Below are 14,094 nucleotides of genomic sequence, written 5' to 3' on the forward strand. Positions count from 1 at the left end.
GTAAACACTTTGCATCCGGGACATTTCAACCGCGCTCGTTTGCAAAAGAAATGTCACTAAAAGCGAGACTCCTTCCTCGACCTCGCCTTAATAAAGAAATATGCGAGTGCGTGGCGGCTTTCCAAGAGATATGCATGTGCATGAGAAGCACGGAGACATTTTAATCTCATATTTATTGCAGAAAATGAATCATCATTTTTGATAATGAATTACTGATTTAAGTCACATTCAAGTTCATTATAGTTCGACTGTTGGTCCGACAAGTGAAGACGTCACCTTGAGCTTTACAAAAAGGTTTCTCTAACGTTAATTAAACCAAACAACTAATTGATTACTGAGAAAAGAATCAACACATGCATACAATATTCGTACTGCTGTTAATGAATATGATTAAATCAACAAACAGCACATTTCTGCTATCTTCATTTTAAATGTCGAGGCCTTTACTCTGCAAACCACTCACTAATCTCCTCCGTTAATGAAGGGCCACAACAAGAGGGAAGATGAGGAGGGCACACATACATTGACTTAGGGTCACTTCTTTTCTGAATATTTTAGCTGCTTTCTATATTCAAATAGATTACAGATGACCGGTCTTGAATAGCAAATTTTAAATCCCCTTCCTAACATTATGAATTAGATTTTTTTCTTCTAATGCATCCACTTAGGACCGTAATAGCACAGATCCACATAAATTAACTGAAATATCCTTACACTACACTGACTGTATCTCGTAGAAAGTTGACGTGGGACAGAATAAATTGGCGGTGATTAAACTTGGGAACAGTTGCGTCATGCCGTGGATCCCAGCAAGCTATTTCTGTCCTCATATCCATGCGCGCTCCTCTGCACGTCAGCAGCTGGGCGGAATCCGTCAGATCGGTGCCAGTGCTCAACCTCTCAATGCTCTGGGTCAGCATGCTGGAGACGTGCCAGAAACTGCAGCTCTTCAAGAACATATGGGGTCTGTTTCTCCTCACCACCTCCACTCTTCCCCCTCCTGCAGCCGCTCCTCCGGGGCTGCAACCTGACGCCTCCTCACGTACATCATGTCTTGTGCAAAGCATGTCGGGTGCATACTGCTCCACTTCTCCCCGTAAAACAATCAGTACTTCCCAGAGAAAGGATATTAAAGATTCACGTTACATTAGTATTTAGGGTCAGTAAAAGATTATCACAATGCTTCACTATTTAAGGTGAAGTCACATGTAACAATGGACTCCCCCTGAATAAAGTTGTTACTGTAGTAAAGCAGTTTCTACATAATCATTACTAACATGTCACTGTGCATGTAGGACACATCAGGCCTAATGCAGGAAACCATAAACAAACAAATGTTTTGTTCTTATTTGGTTAGAAACCTTGAATTTCTGGGATTTTAACCTATTTAGTTCGAGAGCACACATTGTCTGTCTAACGCAAGGAAAATAATGCATGTATCATATAATTAAATGTACATTGTCTTCACTACTGAAGTTTTTCTTCCTACAGTCTTGTTTTGCTCTTGGGCGTGTGCCAGAGTATTTGCACACGGCACAACACCTGCCCTTGCATAATGTTTAGATAGCACTACCTATGCTGATAATTAACAACCGGCCACACGCCTCCGATTTATGATCAAGTGGGATTGATCTTTCAGCTCAGCTGGGTAAGAGCAGACTTGGATGATGTGTTGGTGCATCTGGAGTTGACTTGGGTGCCGCGTGTTCTCATGCACAATAATTCTCTGTTCTTTGAATCATCTTATGGAGTCCGTGTGAACATGTGCGAACGTGTTTTGGAGGGAAAATTCTTGAGCAACCTGTCTGTTAAAGCCTGTTAGGGGGGGAAAGAAACGTTCCCATTGGTTTAAGCATGGCAGGCAGGGGCAGCTGCAGGACTGACCCTGCCAAGGACAGAGAGCTTCCCATCCCTGTTCAATGCCGTAAATGGGTCATTGAACAGCTAAATGGAGTCATTATGATGAGTAATTAAAAGAATACTGCTGAAGACTCCCAAAGTCGCCCTTTCTCTTGGTTCCGCTGCTTCTTGTGTTGTCACGGGGCCTTTGCTGAAAGGCAGCTGCCTTGGGCCACTTAAACTATCACCCCTTTCACTGGGATGCAAATAGCAGCCTTAGCAGCTAATTGAATTGCATTATCTATTGTCCTCTCATTTACTGAAAATCGAGCCATTTTGCAGATTTCCATTACTGATTGTTGGAGATTGAATTTTGCCGGTGCTTTCCATCTGATACGGCATGTCATACACTCTGAATCACCAGGCATGAGAACACAGAGTTGCTTCATTGGAGCAAGAGGAGTAATATGAATACTGATTGAGCAGTAATCTGCAGCTCGTCTTATGCAGATATTAATATGTACTGTACATAGGTGGGGAAAGTGCAGCTTTGCATGACTTGGTAAACAGAATCATAAAAGCAACAACGAAACATGGATAAAAGATGACGACATCATGTTTTATTTGCATTTCTCTTATTGTAGTGAACGCCAAAAATCTCTCCAGCACAAAGCTTCTTTTTCCCTTTTATTTTAACGTCCAATAAAAATGCATGAAGATGTTCCCGTGCAGATTTCCCTCGGGCTGTGTGTGCAGCACATTCTCATCCATTTTACGGGGAGTCATTAAGATGATAGGGGGGGGGGGGGGGGACGGACTGATGTTTGATTAATTAGTAAAACTAACTTTGGCAAGACCGGACACTGAAACAGAGGCTTTCATTAGCTTGTGCTTGCTAGATAAGGTTAATGAGGTGGTTCCGATTCTTGAAAAAAAAAAAGAAAGTACGTGCATGCTGCTGAATTCATTTCGGAGACGGCAATGCCAAAAGAAGGTTATCCTCTGAAGAAGCAGCTTTTTATTACATGCCACTGGTAACACTGGCCTGCATGTGTTGGATCCAACATGTCGGCTTCAACACCTGCATGTTATTGAAAGTGTTAAGTACTCAACAGATTAAATCCAGTCACTCGTACTATGTTGTTTAAAAACAACCTTATTAATATCTTTCTCTACCATTTTGTTTTTCAGAGTTCAAAAGAGAAACCAGTGAACATCTGCGCTGCTGAAGGACACCAGGGATGCTTTCTCACACGGAGGACTTCAACCTAGATTCCAGAGGTAAGTACGAGTATTTCGCTTGTAGCTTTGAGTCAACTGCAGCGCTGCATTGAGCAAACGCGCACTAAGAGGATCACAGAGAATCCATCGCTAATCCACTGGTCAATACACATGACAAGTACAGTGCCAAAGACAAGTTACTCAAAGGACATGTCATCCTGAGAGCGCTCGGAATATCACTTCTTTCATAGGTTGTATTTTTTCATTGTTTAAATCTAAGTCTGTGCATACAATTCAAATTAAATGTCTATACATTTCAATAAATGTCGAGTTTGTTTTTAGTTCTTTTTTAATAACCCACCTCATCAGAGGCAAATGACTTTATCCTCCATAACAATTATTTTGTTAAAATTATATTTCTCCTCCAATGAATCTAATGTGTCTTTCCAATGATTTATTCACTGATTAAACTTGAAATCATTTAAATAACTAAAACCCATCACAATTTAATGCCCCAATAATGATGTGTCGGGGGAAAAAGAGCAAAACTACACCAAAAAAGAAATCAATAATTTCAGTCAATTTAATACGTTTATCACCATCCTTCTGCCAAAGAGTTAATAGTTCTGCATACGGGCATAAATAAGTAAATAAATAATACATTAAAGCTTTCATACACTACCCAACATGCCATCCTTTTAAATGTCTTTAAAGATACAACTGTTTGTTTCATTTCATTTGTCTTGTTCGGCCATTTTTTCTTTCCACCGAGCAATAAATGAGTATTTCATTGGCTGATGTGCGCACAGGGATAGAAAGAGAATGCGCAAAGAGGCCGTTTACAAAAGGGATGTGCCTTCAGAGTTTTAAATCATCACTGACTCACTTTCATGGAATACATTTTCATAACCTTCACAAATGTTCTATTAACTGACTCACGAGTTACTGAGCTGGTCGGCCATGTAACGCAGAGCAGATGGGGGAGTGCCCTACGGCTTTAATAAAGCACGAGTCAGCAGAAGAAGAGTGTCTTCTAAATTTCACACTTTTCTCTTGCCGTTTGCTTAATTGTAGCAGAAGAAGGAAAAATAAGAGATCCTCCTCATCCTTAGGGATGCACCTTTTTATTTCCTGATGTTACATTGTGAATAACAAATCCGTGAAATCTGCAAGAGGAGTTAGAGTTAGCGTTAGCGTTAGCGTTAGCGTTAGCGTTAGCAGTTAGCAGCCAGAGGGCAGCACAGTCCTGCTTGGTCAACAGCCAACATTAATGGAGCAGTGTTGCCAACTCCTCAGTAAGGAGAGTAGCTATTGGCTGTCCTAAAAGTCGCTAAATGACGTCATCGCCTCATTTGCATAATCAGCAATTTGCATATAATTGTAATGGACGCTGTAGGAGGATTCTTGTTTTTATTAAAAGAGGCCATCACTTCTCAAAATAAAAAGTCTCTAGATTTGTCGCTCGTAGCTTTTGACAAAAACAAAGTCGCCAAGAGGGTTTGGAAAGTCGCCAGATTTAGCGAGAAGTTGGCTCCATTGAGTAACATTATGATGCATTCAAGCTCTATTCAGTAAAACATAGTATTGGGCAAAAGGTAACTTATAACATTATCATCATGTGTTCAAATGTTCTTGTAAAATGTTGTTTAAGTACATTTCGAGTTGGGTATCGAGAATCGTAGCATTTCACAGGTATCGGTATCGACTACTAGACTTCTGGCATGGTGACGTCCCGCAGCTTTGAACATGTCGCCCTGCAGCACACTTTGTCCTTAATGGATTTAAATACAACTTGTAAATATTTCCATTGGCTGCAGCTGCCGTAAAGATTTAAAAACCACAAAGTTCCAACCCAACCTCCTGTGGCGTTTAGTGTAGTTATAAACTTTCCCAGTGGCCAAAAACAATTAAAGCACCAAACACAGAGATGTAATATTAAATTGGAAAGGCCCCCAGAATGATAATAATAATCATGCTGCAGAAACAAAGCGATGTAGAAATAATAAAACATTTGAAAACAGTTTCTCACACTGCAGATGATGTGTTCAGAGCTTCATGTATCACCATCTAAAGCAGCTTGCAACAAGACATTTAGTGGATGAAATCTTACAAAATGCATTTAAATGGATATTGAGTTAGTTTTCCTGTCATCACTCACCAAAGAAATCCTCTTCATTGTATCGTTGCTGCATTTCTTTCATGTTTATATAATTTTCTGTTTTCGTTTCAAATGGGAGTAGCTATTTTCACATTTGTAATGAAACTTAGAAGTTGAGACACAATGAGCTTTTGTATATATTCCTGTCACTCATATAAGGAAAGGCATGTTTGGACAGACGTCAAGAATAAAACCCCCAATTGGACACAAAATATGTGTTTGAGTGCTCAAATCAATTCAATGATTTAATCCTTGTCGCCTTTCAACCGCAGCCAAAAGGATTTTTTCTCGTGTCCAACTGTCCAGAAATATTCCTGCTACACCAATTCTTAGAGTATAAACATAAAACCACGTTATGCATATGAGCACAACAAGCCTATTATTTATTGCCATCCTAAACCAAGGATGGCAGCCCATGAAAGAGTAGCAGCTAGGTTTTACACCACTGTCATTAAAAGTAAAGATGTAGTGCCGCTGCTGCAGCTGCTGCTGAAACTTAGTGATGAGTGTGCGAGCCCAGAGCTGTACAGGGACCACAAAACTCCCAGTTTAATTATTTGATTTTTAAAAAAGAGTGTCCAGACCAATATTCTTTAAGGGGACCCATAATTCCTCGTTTCCCTGCAGAGATATGTGCTTTTACTTTACTGATATATATAGGTTGTGCTCTGAGTACTACAGCAGGGAAAGTCCAGCCCGCTGTAAGAAACACTCATTCTTCTCCGACATCTCTGTGAGGCTCGCTCCTTTTAGCTTGATAAGTGCCACCTGTCCATGAGAAGGTGTGTGATTTCATTATTACTATAATTAATGCTCTTAAAATGTTGTTTCCAAAAAGCGAAAATAAGGAATGTTACAGAAAGGTTTCAGACCCGGAGGCCGCTGCAACAACGACTGTACTGGATAAGTTGCAGGAATACGACAGTAAAAAATGCAAGCCATGAACAGAATATTCATTTTGCATTAAGTCTCTTTTAGTTATACATTTTAATTTCAGGATCATATTTAAGTCTGTGGGGAAAGGCTCATGACTCATACGACATGTCGGGATCATTTTGTAAATCGTGTAGTATAAGGAAATAACAAAAATACTCTTAAATCACATGTGCATGGCACCTAGAGGTGGCAATATGTCGGATTTACGACATTGCAAGATCACGTGAGAATAACGAGATCACGCGAGACTAGCTACCGCAGTGGCATTGCCACATATGTCTACCGCGGTACGATATAAAGGGTCACGTCACCTAACCTTAGTGGCAGGTGACAGAAGCCGCTCATGTGAGTGCTTCTTGCTGCATGAGGCTCCATGTTTTATTATAAATAAAGAATACTATATGCCTCTAGTGATGAAACTGTTAACGTTGAAGCAAATGGGATGTGACGGTCTGTCGCTGATTTTCATCCCTCCATCACTTCTGTGTTTTTCAGTTTTACACATAAAATCAGAATTAACATCGACGTGGGATTGAGAACATCACAAAGTTATTTATCACCGTGATGATCATTCTCCTGCAGCTTCATCCCCATCAAGCCGTTTGGTGTCAGCTCCTCCGTCAATCTGGATTCCTAATTGATGGCACTAGAGAAGAGTTATTTGAATGGATTACCGTAAAGAGCATCATGGATTAGCCTGTGAGAGACATGGATCCCAAGAGAGCTTTAAATTGGTCGCATAAGTGATTATAAAACATCTGTATGGTAGGCAATTATTGGGCTCCATCCTCAAAGAGTGTTAACCCTTCCTCTGCGCTCGATTACACTCCGGCTTGTTACGCTTCCTGTTGGCTGCAGCCGTGTTTGCTGGTGTCCAAGATCAATTCTGAGGACGGAGAAACAACTGGTAGTAAATATAGCGTAGGTTCATGTAGTTGAATAATGACTTAGATACTCGCACGTCAAACATAGAGACGAAACGACCAACCTGTATTTTCTTTTAGGCAAGATCGATGCAACATAACACACCCTCCATGGCAGCACAATCCATATTCAAAGGGCTAAATGTCGGGTTTACACTTAGGGATTCATGTAATTACATTAGTGTTCAAGCGGGAAGAAAAGAAAATCTGACTTTGTGCCTCCTCAGTGGTTCTGTTGGGCCTTTGCCGTAAGATTAAAGGCTTTGTCCCGTGAAAGACGAGCGGATCCAAATCAGACCAAACATGTCTTCAGTAAACATCCTGTGCTTTCATCAGAAGTACCTTTTTCTGCAGTAAGTGTGAAATCTTCAGTGTTATTTATGAAATAAAACGTTTAAACTATAGAAAAGTTAAAATGCTTAAACGTTGTGCTTTGTCTACTTTGGCTTCACTTCCTTATTGTGACTACGGCTGCATGATATGAGGAATAAATGTGATAAAGTGGTTGAATATCAGCGATATCACTAAATAAACAGATATTAAAATGTATCTGTTAATCTGCTGCTTTCAGTATACCGCTAAAATACAACAAATTAAATCATTTCCTTTATTATTTTATTGAACTAATTTAACATTGAACTGCACACAAACATTTATAAGTGCAGTTTTTCTACTTTCTTTCAACTAATCAATAAATCTTTGCGACATCGCAGCTCTACAGCGGACTCCACTGCTTTGAGTGGATGTAATTCATATATTTAGTTCTTGTTCTGAACTTATTAAAGCAAATATGTAAAAAGATTTGCAAGTAGTAACTGAGCTTGCATATTTGATGGAGGCAAAATACAGAAATGACCATAAAGCATGAGTTCAAATAAGGATTGTTTCATTACGTATGTGTTATTTGAGCTATGCATGGACAAATGTGTATTTTGTTCAGCAAAGAAAGGCAAAGAAATGAACAGAATGTTATTAAAATACAATCAACACCAATCTTATAGCATATGGAAATGTTGTATTTATAATTAAATAAATTACAGCTGGGGTCCAAATATAATATAGATTTGTATAAACGTGATTCCTCCTTGAGGAGTCAGTTGCAGGTGACTTCTTCCTCTTCTTCTTCAGAATGTTTTCTTCGTACGCCCTCTAGCGTTTCATTAGCTTGGGCGCTATCTGTGGCCCCGCGGAGCTTAGCACGAGTATAAACGATTCATTTTTCCTTAAATCTAACTCTAAGGTGATGACATCATTTTAAATACGTCTTTGAGCAGTTCAAGCTGGTCTGGGGTCTCCAGACGCAGAACATCAGGGGCAGGTTAACAACAACATACGACCCACAATGCATCTATACATGAGCAGAAGTCAAAATGAGACTCCAGTGATTGTTTTATGGAACACACATTAAAGTCACACAGCAAGTTAACGCCGGGTTAGTTTTTATAATGTCATCTCCATTATTTTAATTGCACTGGCAGCCAGACTGCGACTTAGCAATGACAAAGGCAATCATGGAGAAAATGAATGAACGTTTAGAAACGGGCTCCACAGATTTGACAGACAGCTGTCAGACATTCATTACAAACTCCCTAATGGTATTTTTCCACATCACTGATAAAGTGCTGCGCCACCTTTCAGCATGACAGGGGACTTTTCTCAAACCAATTTTACCCTCTTATTACATGCCATTCATTCAGACGGACGTCAGAGGCGATACAACAAAGAGACTCCATGTTTAATGCTCGTGTTGTGTAGAAACACGGTTTTTAAAGGCGTGCGCCGAAATAAGACGTGAGATAATTGAGGCTTTGGTTTATCGTCCACAGAGGAGGATTAAAAAGCAAAGGTCGTGCACCTTTAAAGAAGGATCTCTGGCCATCTGCATCTGATTTACCTTTCATTTCATTTGAAAGACATTATCCAGCAGGCTTTGTTTTTAAGACTTCATCAAATATGGTGAAATACATTCGATGAGCTTACCTAAATAAATGTTTTGCGAGTCACTGTTCGTATTAAGGAGCTAAAACTAATGTCTCAGGTACAGAAGCTTCCTGTGGCTCTTTGAATCACGGAGACTGATGTTCTGAAGACGTTTTCTTTGTCTGAACGATAACAAGATTGCAGGATATGAGATGCTGAAATGAGAAAACTATCACAGCATCATTTTGTCACAGTAAACCACTCATTTAATTATCTTTTAATCTTTCTACGATGTTACTTCACCCATCACTTTTTAATGACAGTAAAAAGTCCATATCAATCATTTCCATCGTATCCTGCTACGTTTGATTATTTTCTATTTATCAGGGAGTGAGCTCATCATTTCAGGATAGATTTGTGTGTTGTGCGTCGCTTCTTTATTCCCTTATCTGTTTAGAAGGATAGCACTACGGCTGAGAACTGCTCCTCAAATGGATTATAGATTAGTATCTGTGTCTGACTGTCCAACCTGGGCGGTAATGTGTCAGCTCTGTGGTACAGTCCTGACACAGAATCTCTCAGAGAGTCTTTAATGTGTAATAAATCTACTTAATAAAAACAATATACTGTGCGGTATGATGGATGCGAGTAAATTAGTCAATAATGCTGTGTAAGTTTCTTTTATCTATCATCTCAGAATCCATGTGTATCAAGGTTTGCTGCATTTACCTATTAATTCACCTTCAGCAGGTGAGAGGGAACGAAGCCATTAAATCAATGGATGTGTGTGTTTTGTCCTGACACCTGAACACACACAGCTGTATCCTGAAGAAAGACCACTGACTTCGATGTTCAGTGACATCCTTTCTACACGGGCGAGGTTACCGTGTGTCAGATATGCAAACACAAACGCCCACATTTCAGTCATTGTATTGAATATTTCTGGGAGGCTTCGAGATCAAGGGTCTTCAACGTTTTTCAGGCCAAAGACCCCCAAACTGGTGTAGTGTGGAGCAGGGACCCCCTACTGTATATATTGTATATTATTGGGGTTGGGGATACAAATTTCTTTTAGTTCACCCCTCTCCTTTCCTCCGCTCTGTCTCTGACTGTATGTGTGTGTGTCGGGAGCGAAGTCCCACCCTTCGCGAAACACAGCGGAGGGAATGTGAATGTGTTTCATTTTTATACAATTTGCTTTATCCACAAACTATTTTGCGACATCCCCTGCAGTACCTCTGTGGACCCCCTGGGGGTCGCGGACCCCCTGTTGAAGACCTATGCTCTAGATGTGCTGTAGATGTTAAGGCTATTGGAAGACGGCGTTGATGAAAAGAGTAACTAATGCAGGCGTTATGTGATGACAGGCATGTTTAACCCACAGAGGGAGATAAACAATTCAAAGAATATAATGAAAGTGTCAGAAAAAACATCCCAGCGAGTGGGAGAATGGAAACAATAACACATAAAATATATGAAATGATATCTCAAACATAAATATAGATAAACACTTAAATGCCTCGGTAAAAGAACGTCTGCAAAATGATTAATCGCATTACATAAGGTCCGTCCACCATGTAATATATCCTGTCGCATGACCTTTTCCACTTTGTTGTAGAGCGATATTTGCATCTGCCTCATCTCTTTAGCAGATTATGACACAGAAGACATTTATTGACTAGACATCCTTGTACTTTACAAGACGCGTGTGAAAGGCAACGTGGATGAGGAGCATCTGTGAGGCAGCAGCAGTTGTTTCTATATGGACGACTTGTGTTCTCCGCGCTGGTGGTGGAACCTGCGGTTAAATACCTCATTAAAAGCTTCAGCTTCTTTAAATAGGGAATGATGTATACTAATACAATCTCTGCCAGGGAGGAAGTATGTGGGAAAAAACACCGTTTACTGCATACAAACTGCAGTATTTTATTGCTTTTCTCAAAATCAGCAAAGCAAAGGTTCCATGTTCTTCCCTTTGTGGAGGTAAATTCAAGCGGACAACAGCAATAAAAATGCAAATTCTGACACATTGTAACAGCAGCATTGTATGTCCTTTTATCTAAACTAATGGCCATTAGCATTTAAAGCATTTATTTGCAGCATCCTCCTACTGGGATAAAAGTCCTCCCAGTGGTGCACCTGTCATCTCGTGTTGAGATCTCTTTCCCTTCATGTTCTGTGGTGCACCGAAATAATCTTTCACTCCTGTGATAGTCAAGTACGCGTGCTGTGTTGCATCCTCTGCCTCTTATTGAGCCTGGGAGAATGTGCCCTGTTGGAAACAATAACTTCCCTTTCAAGGCAGAGACAGTTTTATTTCACAACACAGCGATGGCACAAGGTGGTTGTTTCCATTTGCCTCCGCCATGTTTCCTTTCATTCCACCATTCTTCTATCATCCTCGCGATCGCGATTGATTATTTTCTTTGACCAACTGTCACATCCTGGTTCAGGGAAGAACACAAAGTCATTATCACCGATGAGCTGATGTCCCTACTCACACGTTCACATAATAAACTGTAATGTGTTGAATCTCCTGCTTCATGAGTGTGTTGCTCGTACTGCTGAGTGCTTTCACTGACCAGCACCATCTTAAATTCACCCTGGATTACTTATAAATGCCCCGGTAGTCCCAATTCATTAAATGTGAATCTTTCAGTCTGTGTCAGATGCCTCAGATTTGTTCCAAACTAAAATGCATAGTGCTGCAATAAACGGTTAAAACGTGGACCCTGACTGAATGAGGGTAAGAAGATAAAAAAGGTAAAAAGTTCCCTGGAAGCCGAGCTACCTCCTCAAGATGAATAGAGTTAAACTATCTGTGGAGATAATCTCAAAGGGGGATAATATCCTCTTCGGGTCACACAAACATTCAGCAGGAATGGCCGCTCCGCTGTCAATCAGGACACCGAGGCAGGTTGACCTGTCAGTCAGAAGCGCGGTCCTGCAGCGCAGCACAATTGAATTAGCTCCAGTCACTTCCTGAAGGTTAATTGGTGGGGAAATCTTGCCTCAGCATGGAGGTAATTGATAAAGATAAGGAGAGCGAATCTTATCATGATTCTGTCAGCATTTTATCAGTTCTCTAAATATAAGATATTAATACAATTATACATATAAAGACATTGAAACTGATCAATCTGCCTGAATGCAGAGTTTTCTATAACATCCTGTGGAGCTCAGGGCTGCACAGCATCTCCCACTTTAGTTCGACGTGTCATGAGTCAGCAGTTAGAGACATCGCTGGCAGACTCTTTGGCTCGGAGGCCAAAATAACGTAGCGAGTTGATGGTCAGTTGATGGCCTGGAAAATTGCATTTAAACCTTCAGGTGTTATTCCAAGTTGTATCTTACTCTCAAACATACAGAATTAAATTAAACTCTACTTCGCTCCTGTCCGTTTGATAAATGCTCTCTATAGCCCAGTTGCCTGTTCCCCTGTTCAGTATGCATCCTGTGGAGCTCAACTGTTCTGGTTGTGTTATAGAATATGGTACAGTGCAGAGACCACAGCATTCATTCAAAGAAAGAACTGGGCAAGGTTGAGCAGGATGCGCTCTTCGGCCTCCTTGTTTTGAGCTATTGTGCTTTAATTCTCTGCTTTAATTCTCACCTTTATTTCTCCTTCAGGGTTTCACTGATGCATCCGTTCCCATCAGGGCGGTGTGATTCTTAGCCACTCTCCTGGCTTATTATCTTGACATAAGACGTGTCACCAAAAGTAGAGCTTTTAGTTTGTAATGAGATTTTTTGCTCTCGTCTAAGCTTGAATCATACTAGGTCATGAGCCTGCTGGAGTGCTCTTGATACAATGAAGAACAATAGAGTGAGATATTGGGAATGTACAAGAGACGGCAGGGCAGTAAGTCATTTAAAGTTTTACAAAGTATGACTCCTGTGTGGAATACCAAGTAGGAAGTGGGCTGAGTGCAACTTTCCAAGAGACCAGTATCACATTCAGGATGCCTGAGCACATCCCTCCCTCCCGACCTTTGCACTCAACGCCTCAATTATCCAAAGAGGATCCGTTATTCGACATTTAGCACTAATTTAAAATAAGCGTTAATTGAAATCAACACAAACTTCAGCGATACTTGCCGAGTCCTGATGCTAATTAGCAGGGGCTCGTACTAATTGGCAGCGGGAAGATGTTATTTCTACTTTATTCATGTTGGGAAACTGGAAGAAATAACAAAAATAAAAGGTTTATTTATTATATTAGATTTGCTTCTTCAATAATTATAGTAATGTCTCTTTATTTTAATTTGCAACATACATCGCTTATATGACTAATGACTTACAGCTTACAAGTACTGCTGGTAAGTCCTACTGCAACTCAGTCAATACTGCTTTAACAAGCCACAATGTTCTATATGAGTAGCGTTAATGATATTGCGTTGACTGATTTACTGCACATAAACTATTAACATGTATACATGCATTATAAAAACACATTCTGTCTTTTACCATTAACATTAATATGTTCCCGCAATCCATTTTACAATGTGGCTAACCAAAGAGCTCACTCACGCTAGCATACCTTCTCTACAAACCTCAGCTAAACAGTTGTGTTAAGGCACAGATCTCATGGAGCTACAGTACAGAGATGATGCATACCAAAAGTAAGGACGCCATTTTGCCTCGTTGTTTACACCGAGGCGTTAGCAAAACTCGGGAATATTCCAAGTGCAAAGTGACCAAACGTGCAATATTTATTCATCAAACGTCAACAAAACGTATTTTTTAAATGTTCTTAAAAAGACGACGAAGCCTCGACTACAACTAGCGCTTATTTTTCCGGCGACTCCCCCTTGTGGTGGAACTGAGGAAGTTCACTTTAAGAAATTACGCTTATATCAAAGTAATGTTAACGATGTATTAAAACAATGTGACGTCATAAACGAGATCTCTCGAACTTTAACCTGTATCCTCGGAGTTTAGGGTCATTGTTTAGCTGTCCACTTTACTGTTTATCTCTAAGTGTTGTATTTCGTACTTAGCGTGCAGCTGTTTTCAGTGTAGAAATTCTTGTACAGACACATTTAGCAACTAGCTGGTGAACATGGTTGCACATTTAGCAGCCAAAGACTGAGCAAC

The 14,094-nt window shown here is 40.2% G+C and overlaps 1 protein-coding gene across 1 annotated transcript in view; it reads left to right on the plus strand.

Moving 5' to 3' along the window:
- The window catches only part of elfn1a (extracellular leucine-rich repeat and fibronectin type III domain containing 1a), a 64,705-nt gene that overhangs the window by 40,420 nt on the left and 10,191 nt on the right, over nt 1-14,094 (plus strand). Inside the window, 1 exon segment of the mRNA XM_029438645.1 lies at nt 3,031-3,120. The gene's annotated coding sequence lies outside the window, so the exon portion shown is untranslated.

The sequence above is a fragment of the Cottoperca gobio genome, chromosome 8 (assembly GCF_900634415.1).
Source record: "Cottoperca gobio chromosome 8, fCotGob3.1, whole genome shotgun sequence".
Classification (NCBI taxonomy): domain Eukaryota; kingdom Metazoa; phylum Chordata; class Actinopteri; order Perciformes; family Bovichtidae; genus Cottoperca; species Cottoperca gobio.